The sequence below is a fragment of the Erpetoichthys calabaricus genome, chromosome 3 (genome assembly GCF_900747795.2).
Source record: "Erpetoichthys calabaricus chromosome 3, fErpCal1.3, whole genome shotgun sequence".
Classification (NCBI taxonomy): Eukaryota; Metazoa; Chordata; class Cladistia; order Polypteriformes; family Polypteridae; genus Erpetoichthys; species Erpetoichthys calabaricus.
In genome coordinates, this window is record NC_041396.2 from 106860499 (window position 1) to 106874971 (window position 14473).

Sequence of the window (14473 nt, forward strand, 5' to 3'; positions counted from 1 at the left end):
TTTTTAATTTCTTCCGTGCATTCAACCCCAGCCATTGTATGTGTAAGGGGTAAACTCAGAGATATGCAGGTGAATGAACCAATGGTATCCTGGACAATGGATTATCTGACAGGCAGACTGCAGTTTGACAGACTCAAGGACTATTTTTATGATACGGATGTGAGCAAAACTGGAGCACTACAAGGAACAGTCCTGTCTCCTTTTCTCTTTGCTCTGTACACCTCTGACTGTAAATAAAACATCAGGTCATGTCACTTGCAGAATTTCTCAGACGATTTAGGACTTATGGGGTTGTGGACACTTTTGTGACTGAAGACAGAGAAGAAAATTAAAATTAGTCAAAACCTTTTATTGATACATACCAGGCAAAGGTAAAATGTCAGAGAAACACAGTCCTAGGACACCGCACTTCATCTGCCTCGAGCGCAGATGTCCTTGCTCTTTTATACCTTTCTAATCTCCTGATCGTTGACCACGTAAGCAATAAAAATAGCGTCCTGACTCATTGTATTTTTCCAATTTTGTAAAGTCATTACCCTAAAGGTATATTTTCTTGTCACACACATCATTAAAAGAAAACTTCCAGAAAGTATACATGCTTTTTGTCACGTACGCAAAACACAAACAAGTTTGATCATTCTGTTCTATTTTCTGTACTTACACACATCCATTTTGTTTAATTACATCATTTTATGTTTTTACACTCCTCCCTTTTTGAACAAAATGATGTGGGCAATATAATTAAATTGAAATGGTTGATGAAGGGGAAGGGGGGGGGAAAGGGGATGGGGAGGAGAAAATGGAAGAAGCTATACGAGACATGTGCTCCTCATGTAGCATATATGCCCTTTCCATAGAGGCAGTAAAGTACTTAGATAGAGATCACCACCCATCCTTGGGTAGCCTGAGAGGGTGCGGGTAACAGTCAACAGAAAAAGTATTTTTAAGATAGCCATTTCTTGCAATGCGATGCGTGGATCCAGGCAGGCAGTCCTTCAACTTTCACGGCGTGTGGTGTGGATAGAAGAATTTGGAATGGTCCTCTCCACCTAGGCTGATGCCAGTGTTTCCTCCGAGTATCTCGAACCAGGATCCAGGTGCCCAAGGAAATTGGTAAATCCTTGGAAAGGGGGCTGGTCCTCCAGGCTTGATTAACCTGCTGGTGGATTTCCTTCAACGAGGTTCGCAAACCTGCAAGACTAGAGAGAAGATCATTGTCCACAGTATGCAAATTCACATTTCCTACAATCGTCCGGTCAGAATCTCAAATGGCGATAGTCCCAGTTGTCGGTGTGTCCGTCCCCTTAGTCCCATTAAAGCTAAGGGTAGTGCATCCGGCCATGATAAATTAGTTTGTTCACAAATTTTTGCGAGTTTAGCTTTTAAAGTGCCATTGCATCGTTCTACGATGCCTCCGCTTTGGGGATGGTATTTACAATAATGGTGCACATTAATTTGGAGCCAGGTGGTTAATTCATTTATAACGGAGTTCACAAAATGAGTGCCATTATCTGTTTGTAACTTTTGAGGGATACCCCATCTTGGAATAATCTCTTTAATTAGTGCTTTAGCTACTGTTTTGGCATCGTTGTGTTTTGAAGGGAAAGCCTCTACCCATCGGGAGAACACATCGACAATCACAAGACAATATCGGTACCCTTTAGACGGGGTTAGTTCAATGAAATCCATTTGGAGGTGTTCAAACGAACCCATTGGATTAGGGGTAACGGCGGGACTTACCTGGGTACCTTTTCCCACATTAAACTTTTGACATATTGCACAGCATCTGCAAAATTGCTCTGCATATGTAGAGAAACCTACAGCTTCCCAATGTTTTTCAACATCTCGAACCATGGCATCTTTTCCTGCGTGATCAAGGCCATGGGCGATTTTTGCCATTCCTGGGAAAGAGGCTTTTGGGAGAAAAGGTTTGTTAGTGTGTTTATGAGTCCAGACTCCATCAGAGAGGGACCCTTCTTTGGACCATTTTCTCCTTTCGATATCCGTGGCTGCACTCTGTAAAGAAATAATTTGATTATCAGGGTCCTGGTCATTTCTCTGTTGGAATAAAGAAATTGGTGTGTTATTATATGCAGCCTCTTTAGCAAAGTGGTCAGCTAATTCATTCCCTTTGCTAACAGGATCCTGTTTTCCTGTGTGAGCTTGACATTTAACAATCGCTAGCTTCGATGGTTTGGTTATAGCTTCTAAAAGGGATTCGATCAATTTCTGATGTTGGATGGGTTTGCCAGTACTGGTCTTAAATCCCCTTAGTTTCCATAATGCTCCATGATCATGGCAGACTCCAAAAGCATACCTGGAATCTGTATAAATTGTTACGATCTTCCCTTCGGACAGCTGACATGCTCGAGTGAGTGCTACGAGTTCAGCTGCTTGTGCACTCAAGCTTGATGAAATTCGATTTGCTTCCAGCAGGCGGTCCCCTTGGACCACTGCGTAACTAGTTGAGATGTGAAGTTTTGGCTTGTACTAGGATAGAATGTACAGCGTGAGGCACTTTAACTGTTAGGGGGCTCATGAGAACTACATCCGTGCTTGCTAATACAGCTTCTGTTGTTGCAGCCACAGCACGAAGACACGGAGGAAGTGCTGCGGCCACTGGATCCAGTTTTTTAGAAAAATAAGCCACCAGTCTTTGTTTATCTCCATGTTGTTGCGTCAGTACTGCATTCATAAATCCCTGCTTTTCGTCCACGAACAAAGTGAATGGACGAGAATGATCAGGCAAACCTAGAAGAGATAGGCGCAGATAGAAGAGAAGCTTTGAGGTCACAGAGAGCCTTCTCAGCCAGTTCATTCCATTGGACCTGGCCAGAAAGGGGGATGCCAGGAGTATTAGCCAATTGTTGCAACGGCTGTGCTCTTTCAGTAAAATTTAGAACCCACTGTCTGCAGTAGCCCAGAATACCTAAAACAGACATAACCTGTTGTTTTGTGACCGGTCTAGGAAGATTTTGGATGGCTGTAATGCGATCGCTAGAGAGAGCTCTTGTTCCATACATAATGTCATGACCTAGATATTTTACAGTTGTTTTGATTAGCTGCAGCTTAACTTTAGAAACTTTATGGCCATTGTCCCCCAAAAACAGCAACAATTTCTGGGTATCTATTGTACAATCTTCTTCCGTAGCGCTACATATCATTATGTCATCTACATACTGTATCAATGTACTACCTCTTTCCGGCCAAAAGCCGTCTAAATTTTGGGCAAGAGCTTGTCCATAAACACAAGGGGCTTCTGTGTATCCCTGAGGCATGACGGTCCATGTCCAACGGCGGTCTTGGAAAGTAAAAGCAAACCAAAATTGAGAATCAGGGTGAACAGGGATAGAAAAGAAAGCATTAGCTAGGTCAATAACGGAGAAGTACCGAGCGGAAGGAGGGATAGTGGAGAGGATAGTGGAGGGATTAGGGACGATAGGGGCCCTAGGGAAGATGGCAGAATTTACTTGTCGCAAATCTTGTACGAAACGCCATGAACCGTCAGCCTTTTTTACAGGTAGAATGGGGGAATTGACTGGAGAGTATTCGATTGGAATAATGGCACCGCGTTTGACGAGATCGGAATGTACGGCGGAGATGCCAGCCTCTGCTTCGGGAGACAGAGGATATTGGGCACGGTGCGGGCGGAAGGAGGATTTCGGGTGGATCACCAGAGGCTCACAATGGGCTATCCTTCCATAATCATTCTTTCCCTGGGACCATAGTGAATCAGGGAGCATAGAGAGCCAAGAAGGGAAAGTGGTTTGCAATGAACAAGCAAAAGAGGAAGGACGGCACAAAGCACGATGTACTAAAAAATCAGTTTGAAGCACCACTTTAGTTATTAAACGGTCAGGAGTATCAAAAATACCTGGAGTAACTTGTAACCAGTCTGTTCTTTCAAGGCATTTTTCTACCCATGGTCCTATTTCCCCCCATTTAACAGTGCGTGATTTAGCTAAGGAAATATGAGGCACTGTGCCGCCAAGATAATATATGTGCTGTGAGCATGTAAGATGAACAGAAGCAGCTGCCTTTGTGGATGAAATAAAAACACAGGAGATGTGAAGGGTTTCGGGGCAAATACCAGAAGTAAGGAAAGATTCTAGCCAGGGGGTGTCTACTTCTATAGGGAAGTATTGGGCAGTACAGTGTAAAATGTCAGGGGCCTGTAAATTGGGAAAGAGACAGGGGGAAAAAGAGTGTAGGGCTTTGAGGAGAATGGTGTGTGGGGAAATATCTAAAGTCCAAGCTGCAAAAGAGGGTTTGGGGTAAGGGGTAATTTGACACAACAACTTGGGGGTTGAACAGAAAAAACCTTTGTCAGTCATAGAAATAGAAAGAGAAAGTTTTGTCATGAGATCTCTTCCTAAAAGGTTAACTGGACAAAGCTGATTCAAAAGAAAACGATGCAAGGTATGTCCGCCAGGAAGTGACTGGACTTGAAGAGGTTTTGATACTTGAAGAAGGTGAGGTTGTCCAGAAGCAGTAAGCACAGTAACAGTTTCGTTCGAGGCAGGGACCTTTGCCAGCGAGAGGGTAGATCGAGTGGCACCAGTGTCGATTAAGAAAATAGTCTCAGTGCCATCAACGAACAATGTCAGTAAAGGATCAGTCTCTGAATTATGGGTGAGCAAAGGTAGTTGAAAAGAGTGGCTGGAGGTCCCAGCGTTTTCCTATGGCCAGTATGGTTGGTCAGGGGTGTCAGAAAAAACAGGTGGAATAAGGGGAGGTGGGGGCTGTTGCTGTCTGTGAGGGCACTCCCGACGAAAATGTCCAGTTTCACCACAAGCGTAGCAAGAGTAGGAATTAACATTGGGATTAAAGGGAGAGGGAATAAAAGGATTCTTATTGTGGTCAACAGGAGGAGCTCTAAAACCACCTCGTCCTCTTCCTCGTCCTCGTCCCCTAAAACCATATCCTCGACCTTGGTCAGGAGCATTCCTGGTATAATAGTTCATCTGTGCTGCCAATAATTTGGCATGAGAGTCCGATTCCTTCTGTTTAGTTTGTTTTTCAGCATGTTCAGCATGTCGTTTGACTTCATCAAACGTGGCACTTTCCCACTCAATACAGGAAGTGCGGACCTTGTTTTGTATATCAAGGCGCAAACCGGAAACAAAAGGTGGAACTGCAGCTCGGGTGCGGTCATCAACATTTCCCAAGCCCGAGTGATTAGCCATAAGGTCTTGAATCCTATGTGCCCATTCATCAACCGTTTCGTCTCTCTTTTGTTTTGCAGCAGAAATAAGGGACCAGTCCGTTCCTTTTTTATATTTTTCTGCAATATTTTGTCTCAACGCCTCCCATTGTGGGTTAAATTCGCCTTCTCCACCTATCCCCTGTCCTCGAGTTAAAGCTGGGTTCCATACCCATGGAACGTCATTGCGGACACCCCTGCTAACAGTGGCCCATGTGGTCCCAAGCTTTCGATGAAGTACCTGGGTCCATTCAGCAGCATTAGGCTTATACATGCTATCTAACTGATCAAGTTGTTCAACAAATTTTAGTCCTCCTACTTCCTTTGGATCTGGAAGTGCATTTACGACATCTTTTAGTTCTTGGATGTCCCAATTCCGATTTATCATAACTGTTATGGGATTTTGGGGTCCGGCTGGATGGGCAGGGTTATAATGGGGATTGGGAACTTCTATTAAAGGGCAAGTAAGTGAAGGTGAAGGATCAGAAGAGAAAAAAGTTGGAGCTGGTTTGTGACTTCGAGTGCATTTGGAGACGGGGGTTTGTCTAGTACAGGGTGGGTCATAGTGATCTGTGCCTGGGGGATCATCGGGAGAAACTTCTGCCAATTGTAGTGTAGGGGGGGCAGTCGGAATGGGGGATAGAGGAGGGGAAAATGGAGGTGCCTGAGGTTGGTACTGAGGAGGGGAAAAAATAATAGGATAAAGGGGGTCTTTATTTGGATTATTCTTCCTTTTCCTCCCATCTGCCTGTGGTTCAGTGCCTATCTGAACTTTCTGTAATGTAATTAGCAATTCCTCTTTCTCCTTTTTAGCCTTTCCCTCATTTGCCCGCAACAAATCATTCTGTTTCTGTACTGCTTCTAAATTTCTGTCTTTTATTACTAATTCCCATCTATCGAACATATCCATTCGATACGGTCCACTATTATAACAACCCTGCTTATTCCTACACAGGATCTTCCTGACTTCCTGTATTTCACTTACATCTCCTGTCCCCTCTATCGGCCAACGCCCACCACTCTGTCTATTCCATTTCTTACATGCCTTCTTGAAATCTAAACCTGTCTTCTTTTCTATAAATTTTCTAGGAGACCCATTTTTACGGGGCGTCTGTTGATCCTCCGAAAATAATTCTTCCAGCATTAATGATTTTGATCCCCCCTGTGCGGCGATTAACAGGCTTACTGTTATAAGTTCCCATTATGTCCCCTTGCTCTCCCGGGTTCTGTATTTAATTTTCCAACTATATACTGATTCGCCTAATCCCTTGTACGTATGAATCAGCGAGGTATTAAGTGTGCCACTCACTATTCCCTTACTGTTCCCTTCTTTAGTCCCAAGGGGAGACACCTAACTATCGGTCCTGTCCCAGTTCCCAGGAGAACACGGTATTGTTGCTTATTCCGTATGTAGATTTGTTTATTTTTCCATAGCGCTACATATCTTCCATAGCGCTACATATCATTCCGTCCTAACAGCAATCCTGCACTCTTTTCGGTTTATATTTCCATACCACCCCGTTACTCGTCCCGTTAGCCTGTCCGCTCACATCCCCGGATTCCAGCTCAGGTGACTTCGTGTCCGATTCGGTTCAAGTCTCCATCACCTTAAGCAACCCGTTGAGATATGAGTATGACTAGACGGTCAACAGGAAACTCGCCCTCCCGTTATTTAGAAAATAAAAAATGTTCGGAAATCCCCCGGTGCTTACCCCAGCCTGGAAGTGTGCAAGCTCTGTCTGGAAATCTGTTCAGTCACCGTGGATGTAGCAAAGAGGAGACCAGGGACTCCTCACGCAAGAACTGTTTCAGGACAGGGCAGTCCTAACTTTTGCCGGAGCTGCATGCTCTGCTGCCGGAGATCTCAAGTTGACGGCAGTCCGCTGGTAAGACGGATCACTGAAATGGTCTCGCTGGAGGAGTCGACCGGCCGTCTCTTGCCCCACGTCCGGGCGCCAAAAACTGTGGACACTTTTTGTGACTGAAGACAGAGAAGAAAATTAAAATTAGTAAAAACCTTTTTATTGATACATACCAGACAAGGGTAAAATGACAGAGAAACACAGTCCTAGGACACCGCGCTTCATCTGCCTCGAGCGCAGATGTCCTTGCTCTTTTATACCTTTCTAATCTCCTGATCGTTGACCACGTAAGCAATAAAAATAGCGTCCTGACTCATTGTATTTTTCCAATTTTGTAAAGTCATTACCCTAAAGGTATATTTTCTTGTCACACACATCATTAAAAGAAAACTTCCAGAAAGTATACATGCTTTTTGTCACGTACGCAAAACACAAACAAGTTTGATCATTCTGTTCTATTTTCTGTACTTACACACATCCATTTTGTTTAATTACATCATTTTATGTTTTTACAGGGTATATTTATAAGGAAGATGAGACAGAATGTAGTAGTCAGGTGGAGAACTTTATTCCTTGGTATAAAGAGAATTGTCTGCAACTAAACATCAGCAAAACTAAGGAAATAGTTATTGATGTTTGTTGCACCAAAGACCCTGTATGTTCGATTACTATTCAGGGAGTGGATGTAGAGGAGGTGCACTTCTACTTGGGGGTCCACACTAATGACATGCTGGACTAATATCGTAACAAAGAGGAACTATAAAAGAAAGGGCAGAGCATGCTTTTTTTTGTTAGAGACTGTGTTCCTTTAATATGGGAAGTTACATCCTTCACATTTTCTACAACTCTTTGATGGCCAGTGCGATTTTGTATACTGTGATGTGAGGGGCTGGTAACATTACTTCAAGGGAGCCCCACTGAATAAAGAAGCTAGTGAAAAGGGCATGCTTAGTTATTGTATGTACTTTGGATGATCTGTAGTTAGTAGTAAAGGAGAGAATTAAAGCAAAGGTAAGTGCCATCATTAAAAATGCTGCACATCCTCTCTCTGACACACTAACACTGACTACTTTCAGCCTGGGGGTCCTTTATACCAAAAGCAATATTCAGCATAATGCCTCACTATGACTGTGACAGCCAAGTCAGAAGTTTTCATTCTTTTTAATTTTCTCGCTTCATAAGTCATTCTGGTGTGTGTTCAGATCATAGTCTGTGTGTTTATTTTTCTATCTATTGACCTACCTTTTTATTGTTTAATGATACATTAGATATGCCTCAATAGGTGTATAATTACTTACAAATGTCCTCATGCAGGTGTAGCTTCTTAAAAATGACTCTTTTTTAGAGAATGTTATCTCAGTTTATTGAACATTCTCTTTTATTTAGTTATTTATTTGTTTGTTTGTTACTTCAGTTTTACATTAGTAGTACAAAAAAGTAAAACTAGCAGTAGGCTACCGATAGGGTGAATCATTTTAAGTTCAATATAATAAACAGTTTTATAATGTATACTGTATAGATAGCAAATATTTTAATATGTTCTTTGAATATTAAATTTATAACTGTAGGTTGTCATTTGTAAAGTATACTGATAAGAATAATTGGGTACATAGTTATTGTGTATTATTTAAATTGGTATAATAATTGAAAAGATGAGAATGCAGTTGGTATGTTAGGTACATACTGATGTATATAAAACAAGAAAAGATGTTTGTGATGACGTAAAAAAATGATGATAATACTTATATTATGATAATACTTAATTACTTATTATAGAACTAGCTGTGTAAGCCCATGCTGTAATAAGCACTGGGTCCTAGAAACTATTGAAATCGTCAGAAAAAAAACTGAAATGTAGAGATGTCAGGTAATTGAAAGGAACTACTCTGCACATCTCTCTCCTAGGAAGATTCGTTTTGCTGACGTGCTTGCATCGCTTGTGTATTAATGGCGGGAGGAAAAATAAAAGGGATACCGTTTTGCCGATGTTAGTGGCTAAGCGACTTTGTCTTTCTTCTGAGGTTTCGTTTTGCTGACGTGCTGACCTCACTTGTGTTATTAGCGGCTAAGAGAGTTTTCTTTTTCCTTGGATGTGGAGCCCTTACTCCGACTCCACCTCTCACTTTCTGGCCGGACAGACACACACACTTCCGCGAGTAGATGTTTATATATAAGATGCATGGAACACTTTTAACACAGAAACACGTAACTGGACAGTAGTCCATACTATGAGAAGCAGCAGCTTTTGCAGAGATATCAAAATCTAAACTTACATTAATGCCAGCCAAAATTGGCAACAGGGAACTCTAAAATCTCTTGGCAGTGAAAAAACAAAACTACACATTTAGGTCTAGTCTGTCTGATCTACTGTACACCATGATAAAAATGCGCCTTTTTGTCAGGTTAAAAATATTAGCTTGGATTTCCACACTAATTTTAACCATTAAAAAAATTAGGAGAATTATCATGTAATTATTTTTTCCATTATCTTTTAATCCATTGACAAACATTTATTCATAGAATGGATTGAAGCCTAAGATTTTTGAGAAATAAAAATGGAGACTTGTTTATATTTCATAATGAGCATAATGATAGAGAAATCTTTTAAAAATGTACTCATTGTATGCCTTTCTTCTGTATTTAATAACATAGATAAAAGAATAGAGTGTTCTCTGCCTATCGATTTAAAATGTACAATGCTAATATAAGACCATTAAAAATTGGAATGGGTGCTTACAGTTCTACATGAGTGCTTGCAATGGTTTCTGATGTTCAAAACAACCTAAGAGCATAAATAGGCAGTAACTAACCTTCTGAAACACAAATTGGTGTTCTTTATTTTATTAGTCTCATATAAATAGCTTAGTTTATTCGTGATTATTGTTTTAATTTTCAGAAAATTTAAGTAAGGCATATTGTCAGTAATCCTCATGCTCCATTTAACCTCATTTTGTTATGTGCAGTATATTGCATTAAAACTACAATACAGATGGAGAAAAATTCTGTCTGTCTAAGACTGATGGGAACTCCATGAGTTAATTTTTTATGGATTTAATGCTTCTTTTTCTCATCCTTTGTTTATCTTGCTCCATTAGCATGTGAGTCATGCACTAAAAAATTAAACAAAACTTCTTTTTTCCCTGTACTGCTGGCTGCTTGGTTTGTATTTGTGTAGGTGTGACACAGTTGTGAGGGGACACTTTGTCACATTCAATCAAAATAAGTATTAGAGTTGGATTTTTTAAAACTTGTTTAGTAATATAAAACAAATATGTAAATAATAATATGTTATCAATAATAATAAATAAAAATGGAGAAGGTCAGACATGGGTGGATAATGCTGGGCCAGGAGAAACTTAGAACTTAGAAAATCTATACTAATAAAAGGCAAAGCCCTCACTGACTCACTGACTGACTGACTGACTGACTGACTCATCACTAATTCTCCAACTTCCCGTGTAGGTGGAAGGCTGAAATTTGGCAGGCTCATTCCTTACAGCTTACTTACAAAAGTTAGGCAGGTTTCATTTCAAAATTCAAAGCGTAATGGTCATAACTGGAACCTCTTTTTTGTCCATATACTGTAATGGACTGCAGCTCGCTGGCCGTGGGAGGCGGAGTTGCGTATCGCGTCATCACGCCTCCCACGTAATCACGTGAACTGACTGTGAACGCAGTACGTACCCAAAGAGCCCTAATGAAAACATTCATTACACAATTGAGAAGGCAGCGAAACAATAAGAAGCTAAGCACGGTGTAAACCGTAAGTTTAAATTAAGTTTATAGAAACGCTCCCGCTGCCGTTTGCAATACCATATTCGCGAGATACAAGTTTAATGAGAAGACACGACGTATAAACGAGACTTTGGATGACTTTGTAACGGAGTTAAAATTGCTGTAGCGAGAAACTTTTAAGTGCCGGGTCTTAGCTAACATTAAATAAAGCCGTGGACATCGCAACATCATACAAGAGAGCGGCTCACGTGAACTGACTGAACGCAGCACGTCGGAAACAAAGCACCGCGTAAACCTAAAGTTTAAATTAAGTTCATAGACCTACAAAAGGTTGCCATTGATTTGAGGCAAGATTGCTTTTCTCCTGTACAACTATACGTTGCATTCTCAAGAGTGTGCTTGCACGGCTTGGTCATATTACAACCGGAGTGCTGAACTGACAACGTGGTATACAAAGAGAACTATAACAATCGTAATATGTATATATATATATATATATATATATATATATATATATCTATACTAATAAAAGGCAAAGCCCTCACTGACTCACTCACTCACTGACTGACTGACTGACTGACTGACTGACTGACTGACTGACTGACTGACTCACTCACTCACTCACTCACTCACTCACTCACTCACTCACTCACTCACTCACTCACTCACTCACTCACTCATCACTAATTGTCCAACTTCCTGTGTAGGTGGAAGGCTGAAATTTGGCAGGCTCATTCCTTACAGCTTACTTACAAAAGTTAGGCAGGTTTCATTTCGAAATTCTACGCGTAATGGTCATAACTGGAACCTCTTTTTTCTCCATATACTGTAATGGAGGAGGGGGAGTCACATATCGCGTCATCACGCCTCTTACGTAATCACGTGAACTGAAAACAAGGAAGAGATTTACAGCACGACTCAAACGTGGGAAATAAGGTAAATGACGTTAATTGTTGAGTGTCTTTTAATACTGTGTAAGCATACATGTTAACACATGTGCAATTAAACATGTGCATTTACGGGGTGATTTCTCAGGCTTAAAACCTCGCCTTTTATTAAAAAGGTAAATGCAAACTGTTTTCATTCTGAAGGGCACAAACCACGTTGGATTTCAGCCGTTAAACGCGCAAAAATGTCGGTACACCAGATAAATAAGCACAACATATTATCAGTTGTATTGTATGCTTACAATACATATAGAAATGTGTTAATCGTTAACTAATAGTATGGGATGGTGTTTTTCGACTCGCGCCTTGATTTAAACGATTCCATGTCTTGGTAGGTTTGCGTAGCTTATTGTCAATATCTTTACACCTGTTTTTAAGACTTATTGACTGAAATGGGCTTTCACGAAAAAAGTTAGGGCTTTGCTACAGGATACACCCTCCACAAGTTAAGGAAGTTAGAATAAAGGTATATATTTCTGTTTTATTTAAACCTTTTAAGTTCGTATGCATAGCCCCATTTGGCTGTTTTAGTTTTTTTTTTCTTTCTTCAGTAATATTTAATCTCTTTAAAGAAAAACAACATATGCATTTTACTTTTTTTGTATCTCTTTAGTAATATTTTAGTGTAAAAGGACAACCAGTATTTAAACCTTTTATGTTACTTTATAAAGTTATTTTACACAATGTTGAAAAATTAATAAGAAAGCTACATATTTTGGCAGCTGCTGCTTTAATTTTCAATGAAATGAAAAAAGCTCTCCAAGAGAAAACCTCAATGAAGAAGAAACAGTTTGCACTATCTAAAAAGGAGAAACCCTCATTTCTAAAGGTTTGCTGCAGATGACTTAACTGAAAATAAATGAATAGTTCCTATGTGTATAATACATATTTATCTATTTGACTTATGCCTTTATTCCAGCAACTTGCAACATCTGAGGTACAATTTGTTACATTACTTTTGTTTTTTGCAGCACAGGCAGGTGAAGTGACTTCCTCAGGGTCACACAGTGGTGTCAGTACCAGGATTTGAACTGACAAGCTCCGGGTTTGCTGAAATATTACTGAAGAAAGAAAAAAAACGAAAACGGGCAAATGGGGCTATGCATACAAATGTCCATCCATCCATTATCCAACCCGCTGTATCCTAAATACAGGAGCCAATCCCTGCCAACACAGGGCACAAGGCAGGAAACAAACCCCGGGCAAGGTGCCAGCCCACACACACCCACACACCACAGACAATTTAGAATCGACAATGCACCTAACCTGCATGTCTTTGGACTGTGAGAGGAAACCGGAGTACCCGGAGGAAACCCAGACAGACACGGGGAGAACATTCAAACTCCACGCAGGGAAGCGAACCTGGGTCTCCTAACTGGCAACTTTCACTGCGCCACCATACCGCCCGCATACAAACTTAAAAGGTTTAAATAAAACAGAAATATATACCTTTATTTTTACTTCCTTAACTTGTGGAGGGTGTATCCTGTAGCAAAGCCCTAACTTTTTTCATGAAAGCCCCTTTCAGTCAATAAGCCTTAAAAACAGGTGTAAAGCTAAACTTGCAGCACCGCTGTTCAATTACACTTGCCTAACGCCTCTCCTAAGGGGAGATACTGTGGGATCTGGGCATCCGTCAAAACACCAATCACAGGCCCGATTAGAAAGCGGGAAGCTGTGATTTGTCGTCTCCCTCCCATGTAACAATCACAGCCCGTGTTACAACGCACTATGTATGTATGTGTATATGTATATATGTGTATGTGTGTGTGCATGTATGTGTGTATATGTATGTGTATATATATGTTGATATGTGTGTATATATATATGTGGATGTCTATATGTATATATATATATGTATATATGTATATATATATGTATATGTAGATATGTGTATATGTAGATATGTATATATATATATATATATATGTATATGTATATATATGTTTACATAACCTCTTTAACACACTACTTCTCCGCTGCGAAGCGCGGGTATTTTGCTAGTACTGTATATATATACGAGTATATAGTATACTAACTCACATAAATAACATTTCATTTATTTGAGAAATACACCTAATAATTTTTAAACCTTTTTTTTTAAACAAGACAAGAGGTGCGATTGTGTTGGAATGAGAACCTTTGCTTTCAGTTTCATTGATGTATGGAAAGCAGGTCAACAGCTCTACCATTTATACATTACTTTTTGTAAGTCTACTATATATAAAAATCCTTTCCCAAAAAGGATAAATATGACTACTTATAAATGCATATATTAGTAGAATATAAATGTAAATGTTTTTTATTGTGTTTGTAAAACATAATCAACAATGTGAAGTACAAAAGTATAAACTATAAGAAACAATTTTCTACTTCTCTGCTTCCCAAATAAATAGTGCATTTCATGTTTGCAGAGTATCTGCCCTTAAAGTAATACATTTCTTCTGAATCTGAGTTATGTCAGGCTCCTCATGATAGCTTCATCCTGTATGTAAATATACATTCAATATTAATTCAGTATGATCAGATTAATTTGCATTTAATAATATCCCTTTACTTCTGGCTCACCTCCAGCTGTGTTGGCAGTAACTGTTTTCTCTATCTCTTTTCTGGGACTCTCATGAACTGTAAAATGATGAGTTTTATGACTGCTATCTATAGGCACAGCAATTAGTCTATCAAGAGGTTGAGCTATTATCAGGAATGTGCAAAGAGCACTTCTTTGT